Here is a 12,759-nt window from a genome sequence, read left to right as displayed (position 1 = left end):
CAGGATACCCATCCACTTCTACCCCCTCCCTTCACATCTATTTCCCTTTCACCAGCCCTCCATCTAATAACTTATATATGAAGCTTCCATGGCTTCTGTGATTTCAAACACATCAGCTGATGGTAGTTCCTTATGTTGGGATCAGTGCTCCTAAAAATCAATATCCCTAAATTATAGAAAATGTGAATATAAAAATAGAAAGAAATTTCCAGTAATTTTACCAGTGAAAAATAATTACCATTAACAATTCTTATAAAGATACTCATATAAGATAAATATTTTTTTAAATGCAATAAAATAGTACATGCTGTTTGTACAATAGTCTCCTTCTTCTCCCTCCTCAACAATGTAACAATACAGATTTTCTTTTCACAAAATACAGGGTTTAAAAAAAATAGAAAATAAATACAGGGTTTTGCTATTGAACCATTCTTAAATAATTTCACTGAACAATAACATACAGCCTGTTACTGAGTGCTTAAATTGTTTTCACTTGAAAATTACATACTTACAAGAACGGCATGTCATAAATCACATCAGTGTCCTCTAAGATTAATTATGTCAGACATGTACTTAAGTTAAATGTATATCCCAAGTTTCCACTGCAATTTTGTATGAACAGATCTTTTGTTCAAGATCAGACCCACATGCAGACAAAAGATTAGGCTACCTAGGCTCTGATTATTTGAGGACACTTGGAAATGTCACCCCACTCTACCATAACTGCAGCTTAAATTATCCCTTTATAAAGTGTACAGCTCGTACAGTATAGATATGTGATGGAATAGGGAACAATGGGCTTTAACTAAGCTTCCTTCCCAATGCCACACTTCAGATGCACATTAACTAATGTTCCAATCCAAGACACTGGGCAAAAGGGGAAAGGACAATTAGCTTCTCAAAGCCCTCAGTATGAGGCTGGTGTTTGCGAGCCTGGGCCAAAGAGTCTGACATCTGGGGAGTGATTTCAAAAGCTCTTTTCTATTGAGTTGGAACTGACACTCCAGCCAGTTTTCAGAGGCTGTCAATCACATGGGAGAGGATTGTCCATCTATCCCTGGTGGAGCGGCTGGTGCATTGGAACTGCCAGAGAAGTGTCGCCTTTGGGTAAGCTTTGCAACACCCTGAGGACTACACCACCAGTGCTCCACATTGGGAGCTCAGTAAATTAATATGAGACAAAATAATAGCAAACAAAAGAGCTACTCAAGTGAACTATGGCTACAGACATGGTCATACAACATTCAGACTGAGCAAAGCACTTTTCCGGTATATAAGCCACAAGATCATTCACACCTTTGGTATTTCTCACTTTCAAGGAGCCATGTTGCTGTTATAGGTCCCATTTTATTAATGGATGCTGAGAGAGATCAATTTATAGGAAATGTGGATGGATTTTTTAAAAAAATTTGCTTGTTCTACAAAATGTCATATTTGTAAACCCACCAGAAGTACATTGAAGCGTATTGGATTTTGAGGTTGTGCTGTGTTGTTCTTTTTTTTTTTTTTAACAAAAAAGGATGTGCATAATATAATGTCATGCCATAAAGTACATATTTAAAATGTTTATAGAGTGTGATTCTATAATATAAAAAATTCTATGCATGTGCATGTGTATTTGTATGCACAAATGTTTAAGAAAGAAAACTACATTTAAAAATATACAAAGCATGTTGCCATTCAATCAGTTCTAACAGCAATCTTTTATGCATTAAAAACCATAATTTTTTTTAAAAAAACCCTAAACCTGACTCATTGCAATCCTAATATATTCTCTAGCAAGTCAAATTAACAGCAGTTTTTCTTTTTAAAGTACTTTTTATTACAAGCATATATGGTAAAAGAAATAGTATGTATGTACATTTTAATTTCATGCCCTACTTTTTCTATTCACAATAGGTATTATCAGACCATCAGGCTCAGAGTAACTTGTATTATTGATTTTTCCCCCTCTTTGTTTCGTGCCTATGAAAATACTACAGGTCTTTGCCATGTTCACTCTTCATCTGCTGCTCTTTCTTTTTTTCCCACTTTCTCCTGCTCTTGCTTTTTCAAACTAGATGTTTCATACAAAATGAAGAGTACCATGGACTGCCTTTAAATCATGTTGTTTATGAAGAATACTGAGTAAGCTGTCAACTGCCAGAAGACTGAACAAATCTGTCTTGGGAGAAGTGCAGCCAAAATATTCCTGGGCAATAAAGATGGTGAGGCTTTATTTCAAGTGTTTTGGACGTGTTCTGAGGAGGGACCAGTTCCTGAAGGACATTATACTTGGAGAGCCAGCAAATAAGAGGAAGACTTCTGCAAGATAGTGATAGAGTATTGCAACAATTAGCTCAAAGGAATGACTGTAAGGATGATGTCGGACCAGAAGCGAGACCACCATCGATCAGGCACAGCACCAACGAAAAACAATCAATAGGCCAAAGGCCATGAGAATGAAACTAATCCTTTTTTTATGGACTAGTTTGGAGGCAAGGATTCTGAGTCTTCGTCTGGCATGCTTTGGTCATGTTGTAAGGAGAGACCGGTCCTTGGAGAAGGACATCACGCTGGGGAGGGTGGAGGGACGGCACAGGAGGGGAAGGCCCTCTATGAGGTGGATTGATTGATTCGGTGACTGGGGTTATTGGGATGGGAGTGTCAGTGCGATTGGCACAAGACAGAGCAGAGTTTTGGGCTGTTGTGCTTAGGGTCGCTATGAGTCACAAGCGACTCAACGGCTCGTAACAACAACAACAAGTTCTCTTTTCTCTTTGGAAACTCAATATGAAAGCATTATTTGGTCAACTTTTGTCTACTAAATAAATTCTAATTCTTTGAAGAAACACAAATGTCTTAAATTTACCCCCAAATATCCGAACTTCAAGCATTTTCATCTAGCAAGAAAAGTATTTAAATGTAGAACTGACAAGAAACAGACTTTGAGGGGAAAAAAAAGAAAGAAACAGACTTTGTTATTTACATCATAAATGCAGTAGGAATAGTGTGCCAAGGGGTTTGTGTAGAAGCAAATGATAATAAACTTAAAATATATACACTAGTCCATGAAAGCTTTACATGTAAAAAACAGTGAACATGATCCTCTTTCCAGAAATCAAGTGCCTAACATTGAATTTAAGTTCCAAGTAAATGAATGTGGTGTGTGTGTGTGTGTGTGTGTGTGTGTGTGTGTGTGTGTACCGTCAAATCAGATCTGACTGGTACAGGAGGAGATTGTCCCTCTTCCCCGGCAGAGCATCTGGTGGATTCGAACCGTGCGCCTCTGGGATTGTAGTTGCAGTTCCTTGCCACTAGGCCACCAGAGCTCCCCTGAATGTGTATTTTTATTGTTGGGATCCAATTCTCTTCTGTTCTAAGGTGATACAGTTCTTCTGTCTGGGACTTCATAAAACAAAGGCATAAACTTTTTAAAAATGGCAAGCATATCTTCATTCACTTTCCAATCACTATGTAAACTCAGAGAACCCAGTATAAATAATTCCATTCAGTTGTTTGCTTATTGGGTCTTTTAAGGAAATGAAGCAAATTTTAAAAAGAAAACAAAAATCCTGACAAGATTTCAATTTACACTTGTTACCTATACAATTCTTGGGAAAATCTGAGCATGAACAATTTTAAAGTAGTTACATGTCATTTTGAACATTTTAGATATGTTTTTCTATAATTACATTAATTCCTGAAAATTGGTGCATGAGTGGCATGTTGAAGATGCCTATTATATAGGACCTATGACTATCAAGTAAAGTCTTTGTTCTTTCAACTTGACGGTCTATTCATCCCTTTTCAGTAGGTGCTCTTAACATATACAAAATATTTCTAAGTGCCAACATAGACAATGAATTTTCAATAAGCACAACTTATTTATCAGTCTGTGGATGTTTTAAACACATAGTTTACTGGTTGAAAACTCAATCTTTCCTTTTGAACCACAACCCAGGCAACTTTCCTTCTCTACTTACACCATTACTCACATGCCCTATATAAAAGTGGAAATAACCGAAATCTCTCAGATACATAGCATTAAAATATGGTCTACAACTATAGAGCTCCAAGACCCACTACCAGTACTATTACCATGAAACCAAGTGCATACACCCTTGCCTTGTCTACTAATGACCAGTTTGATGCCATTTTCCCCAGTCTTTCGTTTTCCCAATGAAACCTAAGGGATAATTCAAACAGAATTGTTATTTGCAAACAAAAGAAACTTCTCCAGGCTAAATTGGACAGAAAATTAAGTAATCGGAAAGAGTTCAGAAATCTCATAAAATATCAGCTAATCTAATAACCAAGGAAACTACATCATAGTATAAGGAATCAGGATGAATGCAACTGGCAAGATTGCAGTTTACACTTGTTACCTATACGATACAGGCAAATTATTATTATATAATTTATATTATAGAATATATTTTTATATGATTTCTTTTTCTAATTATTATATAAAGGCAAATTAACTCCACTATTGAACATTGCACCCTGTGACAGGCACTCCAGTGCTGGACACTGGATATCTTTGTAAGTGAAGTTAATTCTATATTGTCTATAGGAATCCTATTATTCCTATTAATCATGGGATATAGATCCAAAGACTCAAAATTGAATTAACTATTGCCATAATAATGTTCTGTAACAAAACCACACTAAAATTCAGTGACTTAAAATAACAGTAATTTATTCTCTTCCACTTTGTTGTTAATGTTGTTAAGTGCCATTGAGTCGCAGACGACTCTTAGCGACCATATGAAGGAGAGTCCTCGACTCTTGGGTGCCTTTCATCCTCTCTCCAGTTTCATAAGGTTTCCGGAGGCAAGCTATTATGGAAGTGATGCCACTCCTCTTCCAAGCTTGTTTTAATCGGGGAGCTCCACCCCACTTTCTGTCCACCTTGGATAGCCAACCATTAACGCATTTGACACATCAGTGTCAGTGTTCAGCCTCACAGCAACCACACAACAGTTTATTATTGTCTATTTGTGGGTCAGTCAAAGGGTGTAGATAATCCTGCTAGGTAATGTTTGACATCAAACTTCAATCTCAACTTGGGTTCAATCTCAACTTCTTGTTTTTCACCCTTGTTCAATCAGCAGGTTACCTAGCATTATTCTCATGATGATAGCAGAAATTCAAGATGGCAAGTCAAAATGTGTAAGCGCATTTGAACAATTTCATGAAGTAGCAAAGGATCAAGAACCAATGGTCATAAAAGAGGAAGTGCAACCTGCTCTAAAAGAATTGGCAAAAAATAAAGTCCCACAAATTGATGAAATACCAGTGAACATATTTCAACAAACAAATGCAGCCCTGGATGTGTAACAGAAAGACAACAATTTGCATTTTATCAACTATGCAATGACATTTGACCCTGTTGTCGTTGGCATGCTGTCAAGTCATTTGTGACTCTTGGTAACCCTATGTACAATAGCTCAAACCCCTCCCTATGCTGAATCAATCTCACTGTCTCTGACACACCTACCTTCATTACTGCAGTTATAGGGTCAATCCATCTTATCTGGGGTCTTCCTGTCTTGTGCTATCCCTCCACCTTCATGTCCTTCTCCAGGAACTGGTCACTGCTGGTCATGTGCCTAAAGTATGTGAGACAGAGCTTCAGAATCCTTGCTTCTAAGGAGAAACTTGGTTTCACCCCCTCCAAGACAGATCTATTTGTTCTCTTGGCAGTCCTTAGTATGTTCAGAACTTTTCTCTAACACCACAACTCAAAGGTAATTTTTTAATCATCCTTAGTTGTTGTCCAGCTCTCTGATTCATAGCTAGTAATTCCGAAGACCATAGCTTGGATCAGGTAGAGTTTAGTCTCTAGACTGATGTCTTTGCTCCTCAGAACTCTGTAAAGGTCCCTGAGAGCATACTTTCCTGATGCAATTAGTCTTTTGATTTCCTGGTTACTGCTATTAAGATTGTTGACTGTGGAGTCAAACAAGCTGAAACTGTTAATAAGTTCAATCTCTTCTCCACCTATAATGGCGCTGCCAATTGGCCCAGTAGTGAGAATCTTTGTTTTCTTGATGTTGAGCTTCAATTCATATTGAAGACTGCAGTCTTTGACTTTCTGCAGCAAATGCCTCACTCAGGTCCCCCTCAGTTTCAGCAAGCAAAGTTGCATTATCTGCATAGCACAGGTTGTTGATGAGTGTTCCTTCAATTCTGATGTCACATTCCTCCTCATAAAGTCCAGCCTCCTGAATGATCTGTTCGGCATGTAGATTGAAAAGGTATGGAGGTAGGATGCATCCTTCATGTGCTCCTTTCTGATTTTTAATCATGCAGTGTTTCCTTACTCTGATGACTGCTTTCTGGTCCAAGTATAGGTTTCACATGGGAACAGTTAAGTGTTCTGGGACTCCCATACTTTAGGTTCACAATAAATTGAATGGAAATCCCAGAATATTAGATGGTGTTTTTATAGAACCTATATCTAGAACAACAGATCTGGACCCTGTCCTATCCTGTGCCAACCTCACAAACTCTGGCACACTCTTCAGCACATTACTTCAGCCAGCTGGGTTGGTTGAGGATCTTCCTCTCTTTTGCATCCCTCCACCTTTCCAAACATGATATCACTCTCCAAGGAATATGCTCTCCCAGCAATATGCCCAAAGTATGTGAAACAAAGCTTTAACATCTTTGCCTCCAAGGGGCACACTGAGTGCACCTTCTCTAAGACATATCTGTCTTTAGCCAATCTGTGGAATACAGTTATGCAATATCATCTTCACAATTACTTGTTATGCTTCAGAGAGTTGGACAATGACTGAGGATGACAGTGTAAAAATTGATGCCATTGAGTTGTGGTGCTGGAGAAGATTCTTGAACATACCATGGACCACCAAGAAAACAAATAGGTCTGCCTGTGAGAGGTTGAAACCAAGTTTCTCCTTGAAGGCTAGAATTTTGAAGCTCTGTCTCACATACTTTGGGCACGTGGCCAGGAGGGACGACTGGTCCTTGGAGAAGAACATCGGGCTTGGAAGGGTGGAAGAACAGTGCAGGAGAGGAGGACCCTAGATGAGATGGGTTTACACAGTAACTGGAGTAATAGGGGGTAGGTGTGTCAGTATCAATGAGACTGGCTCAGGACAGGGCAGAGTTCTGAGCTGTTGTACATAGGGTGATTCTGAGTAACAGGTGATTTGATGGCACACAACAACAACAACATGGGATTCACAGTGCTGGTAACCTTGTACTATCCTAAGCCAACCACACCATCTCAAGCATGCCTAACCCCATTGCCACTGCCACTGTGCCAATCCATCTCCTTCAGGGATTTCTTGTCTTGAGCTGACCCGTTATCCTTTTAAACACGACACTTCTCTTCAATGTCTATACCTTTCTGACAGCGTCCCCAAAGTATGTGAGACTGAGTTTTAAAATCCTTGTCTGCAAGGAACAACCTGGTTTCACCCTAGCCAGGACAGATTTGTTTGTCCTTTTGGGAGTCCATGGTGTGGTCAATACTGTTCTCCAGCACCAGAATTCAAAGGCATCAATTCTTCTTCTGTCATCTTTAGTTATTGCCCAGCTCTAAGATGGGTAACAAGTTATTGGGGGGAAAGCATGGCCCGAATAAGGTGCATCTTTAGTCTTCAAACTGATAATTTTCTTTAGCACTCTGGAGAGGTCCTGATAGTGGATTTCCCCAATGCAATTTGTTTTTTTATTTCCTGGCTGCTTTTGCCAAGGGTCTTGATTGTAGATCTGAGCAAGATGAAATTGTTAACAACTTCTGTCTTTTCACCATGTTTTTGTTTTCTTGACGTTGAGATGCAAACCATTGTGAAAGCTGCAGTCCTTGATCTTATGCAGCAAGTGTCAAAATCCTCTTCAGTTTTGGTTAAGTAAGGTTGTGTCATCTCCACAACACCGGTTGTTGAGAAGTCTTCCTCCAATCCTGATGCCACAATCTTCTTCATATGGTCCAGCCTCTCAAATGATGTTCAGCAAAAGGATTGAAAATGTTTGGAGAAAAGATACATCTCTGATAGACTCCTTTATGGATTTTGAACCATGCAGTGTCCCCTTGCTCTGTTAGAAGAATAGCCTCTTGGTCAGGATATAGGTTATGCAAGAGCACAATCAAGAGTTCCGGATTCTCATCCTTCTCAATATTAGTCATAATTTGTTGTGATCCACACAGTCAGATGCCTGTAGGCTTATTATTTTCCAATTCCTTCAGAGCAGTTTGAACTTCTTCCTTTCTTACCACTGATTCTTCTAGTATTAATTTTTAAAATTTTTATTATGTGTGTGTGTACCATCAAATCAGATCTGACTGGTATAGGAGGAGATTGTCCCTCCTTTTCCAGCTGAGCATCTGGTGGATTCGAACTGCTCATCTCTGAGATTGCAGTGCAGCTTCTTGCCACCAGGCCACCAGAGCTTCATCTTATGAAATGTTCTGAAATTTCAGCCAATTCTTTTTGGACCAGTAACTCTCTGTATTCCTTCTATCTTCTTTTGGTGCTTTCTGGATCGTTCAGGATTTTGTCCATAGCATCCTTCAATGTTACAACTCAAGGCTTGAATTTTCTTTTTCAGTTCCTTCAGCTTGAGAAAAGTCAAGTGAGTGCTTCCCTTTTGACTTCTGATTCCAGTTCTTTGCACATTTCTCTATAATGCTTTGCTTTGTCTTCAAATTGGTCCTTTGAAATCTTCTGTTCAATTCTTTCATTTCATCATTTCTTCTCTTTGTTTTTGGCTTCTCAGTGTTCTAGTGAAGTGCTCAAAGTCCTTTCTGACAATCATTTTTGTCTTTTCTTCCTCTGTCTTTACAATGATTTTTATTATAGTCCTACAGCTCACCTGGTCTTTGTTGATTAGTGTTCAATGCCTCAAATCTGTTCTTGCGATGGATTTTAAAGTTAGATGAGATAGACTCAAGGTTTTCTTTTTTTAATTAATTTTAATGAAAGTTTACAGAGACTTAGGGTTTCTAGGCATTCATTGTTGCACTTTTCTCCCTACTCACCACCCCCGACCCCCCAATTCATTCTCCTCCTTGATAAGAAAAAGAAAAACTCTTTCATTATTATGCAATCCCTCACCCCAAGTCCCTCCACTATGCAGCCTTCACTCTGGACTTGTGTAATGACAAGAATACCCATTCATATGCTCCTCGTAAGCAGTTCTCTCCCTCATCTGTTTCAATGCAATATACATCATTCCACCCCTTCTTTTTTGTCTTCCCTCAACCCTGATGTCAGTCTCGTTTCACAACAGTGTCCTTCTGCAATATATTTCAGTCAGCATAATGTCCTCCAGGGTCATCCATTTTGCATAATATTTCATGAGTTCCTTGTTTTTCAATGCTGAATAGTATTCCATTGTATGAATATACCAGAGCTTCTCTATCCATTCATTTGTTGGTGGGCACTTGGGTTGTGTCTAGCTCTTTGCTATTGTTAACAAAGCTGCAGTAAACATGGGTGTCCGTCAACTCAAGGTTTTCTATTAATTCTTATGGATTTATTTTCATTTTTCTTAAATTCAATTTGACTTTGCACATGAGTTGCACATCAGATGGTTTTCACAGCTCAGATTGAGCTTTTCAAATGATTCTTTTTACGGATGTAATCAATTTAATTCTTGTGTGTTAGATGAGGCCCATGTCTATAGTTGCTGTTTGTGCTTTTAATAAAAGTTATGTTTGACAAGTAAGTCAATGATTGTATAAAATCTCCACTCGTTTTTGTCACCAAATACATCTTTTCCAACTATTTGTCCTTCTTTCTTGTTCTCAACTTTTGCATTCCTGTCACCAGTTATTATTAATGTTAAATCTTGGTTGCATGTTGAATATATTTCAGATTGCAAAAGTTATTAGAAGCCTTGGTTTGGGGACTAATTGTTTTGGACTCAGCTGTCATGTAGACTAAGACCATTTTATAGGGCAGATATATGAAATCTTCTCAGCAACACATGGAAACTTTGAAGATCCAAATTCCAATGAGAAGACCGTTAGGTTAAGGTGTTCCTCTGCTACTAAGACCATGTCTAGCTAGCTTTTTGCTGAAGAGAGTTCATTGGAAAATCCTACCAACCTTAAGATTATGATATTGCTATTAGTTATGTACCATTGAATCAGAAACAAATCATAGCTGAACTTCAGTGGATTTTCAGAGGCAGTAAATCACATAGGAGGAGATTGCCTATCCTTCTTTAGTGGATCTGAACCATGTGTTATATTGCTGTTAATATAACAAAAAACATTAAATGGGCAGAGTTCAATTTTGTAAGTGCATCCTAAGGAGTATCTTAACTATCTTCTCTCTTCCAACTTGTCCAGCGTGCTTCAGATACTGAATATACAACAAAAAAAATCTGGTGCACCTTGGTCATCAAAATGAAGGTTTATGATTGATCAGAATTCTTTTTTGTTTTTCACGTAAAAAACAAGCATTTATTTTTATTTCAGAAAATTTTATGCAGTGGTGTTCTATGTTAAATATCTTAAAGCAAATACTCATTTAAATATACAATATTTCCTAGTGACATTTCACCCAAAGAGAGAAAAAAATACCCCAAACCACCCATACTTCCACTTAGCTTTCAATTTACTCATTAACAATTCTTACTTATGATTGTCTAGCCCATCACATGTAACAACTAGATTTCTGATGGATACCATACAAAGTTGTTTAAAATCCTATGTATTTCAAAATCAGAAACCCTTATAGGGAATTTTAAAATAAAATATTTATGGTCGGTTATTTCACAGTCTAGCTAAATTAGATGTTAAGTTAACATAAAAAAACTTCTTTTCCCAACTTCTTTCCAATTAGTCTACCCGTCTTTGCCTCTACATCTAAAGTTCAGGCAAGCCTATGAATTCTACTCAGTCAATAAAATTAAAATTTTTGGAAATAAAATAGCTTCAATTAGGAAACAAAGTACTTTTGTTATAGCTGAGATAGTTTTAAGAAAGCAATTTTTTTTTAAAATGTACCAATATAGCATCTATTCTGGGACATTATGGCTTAAAATGCTATGTACTTTTAATTTTACAAATAAACACAACTGTATCCTTTTGAAAAGCAATTAAAGGCATATACTTCTACTAGCAGATTTAACACTTCTGACCAAGTAAGACATCAACTTCTTAAAAAAATATGCTTCATGTATGGTACTGATTTCTTTGCTTTTTTTAAAAAAAAACAAAAACAAAACCGAAACAAGTCTTTTAAGTAGTATAACACTGGTCTGTTCATTTGCTGTACAAAGGTGGTGACTGTAGTGCTAAACACTGTGACACTGATGTGTAAAACGTGATAACGGTTACTCATGGTGGACAGTGTTTGGCGGAGCTCCCCAGTTAAAACAAGCTTGGAAGCAGGAGTGGCATCTACTTTCGAAATAGCTTGGCTTCGGAAACTCTGTGAACTTGGAGAAACAATCAAAATTATACAAGTGTTCAGGTCTTTCATTCATAGGGTCCCTAAGAGTCATTTACGACTCGAAGACAATTAACAACAGCATATTTGAATACATTATATAGATTTCTGTTTTGAAATGTAACGGGAACCAGAATGAGATGATCCAGAAGATGACCTGTGGTGTCTTTTAGGTGACTGCGATCTTGTTCATCTTTTTTTTTTTTTTTTTGCAATCACCAGATGAAGATCTAGAATGACTTTTCCTTTTGTTCCTCTCAGGAGAAGATGACGAATTTGAGTAAGATCTTTTTTTGTGGGGAAGAAGAGCCCTTATGGGACCTGGAGCTGGATCTTAATTTCGACCATGAGATCTCGAATGTTCTCTGGAACTGGAAAGAGGTCTTGGCTGCGAACTGGTAGAAATTCTTGAATGGAACCTGGACCTAGACCTTGAAATTGAGGGTGAGGATGAGCGTGATGAAGATCGGGAATGTGAAGATCGAGACTTTGAGTGACTTCGTCTATTGGATTTCTTTTTATTACTATTTTCTTCTTCACTGGAATCAAGATTATATTTTGACAGATCAGTATCATCTTCTTCATCCTCATCTAATTTATATTTAGAAAGATCTTCATCCTAATCCTCTTTTTCTCCCTCTGATTCCTTATCTTTAAATTCCTTTAAAATAGATGCAGGACCAACTGCTTTCCCTCTGTATTTTTTTTCTTTTTACGTCCAAACTCATTATATTCACCATCAGATTCTTCTCTTTCTGTGTACTCAACATGATCTCTTTCATTAAAACCACCACCATATCCCGTTCATTCTTCTAATTTAGCATATCTTGGAGTATAACACATGTTACACTCTGATCTCCTAGCCCAATTCACATGACTTCGTTTTACACTGCCAATCATCAGCACTAAAGAATCCTCGCTTTTTCTGCAAGTGTCTTTCCTGTTTCAGTGCCCCCAGCTTTCATCATCTTGGCCTCAGTTGTTTTCTCCCGTCCACATCGATGGCAGTTGGTTCTTCTGGCAAAGTTTACATTTCCACGTTTTTTTTGTCAGGACAAACCCAGTCCCCGTCACTGACTCGGAAAATCTTAGTCAACATCTTAGCTGCAGCGCTGCCACCCAAACCACCTGTAGCTATGTCTTCACAGGTGAAAGAGGCAATCAAATTCTTATCAGATAAACAAACAAACAAACTCCACATCTTTTCTGTCTGATTAACTTTAGGCCTGTGTTGTTTTTAGGTATCCTTGAGTCAAATATAATTCAAAGCAGCCCTACGAACAACAGATCTGAACCTTGTCCTGTCCTGGGAATCCTCATCATTTCTGACATATTTGAGCTC

General features: G+C 37.9%; 1 pseudogene; it reads right to left on the bottom strand.

The window, feature by feature from the left end:
* The window catches only part of LOC102850039, a 36,635-nt pseudogene extending 24,119 nt beyond the window's left edge, over positions 1-12,516 (bottom strand).
* Between the last annotated feature and the right edge of the window lie 243 nt (positions 12,517-12,759).

The sequence above is a fragment of the Elephantulus edwardii genome, unplaced genomic scaffold (genome assembly GCF_000299155.1).
Source record: "Elephantulus edwardii isolate Elephantulus edwardi_28Jun2011 unplaced genomic scaffold, EleEdw1.0 scaffold00082, whole genome shotgun sequence".
Taxonomy (NCBI): Eukaryota; Metazoa; Chordata; class Mammalia; order Macroscelidea; family Macroscelididae; genus Elephantulus; species Elephantulus edwardii.
The sequence above is the reverse complement of the archived record's forward strand: the minus strand, read 5'-3'. Positions and strand labels throughout refer to the sequence as shown.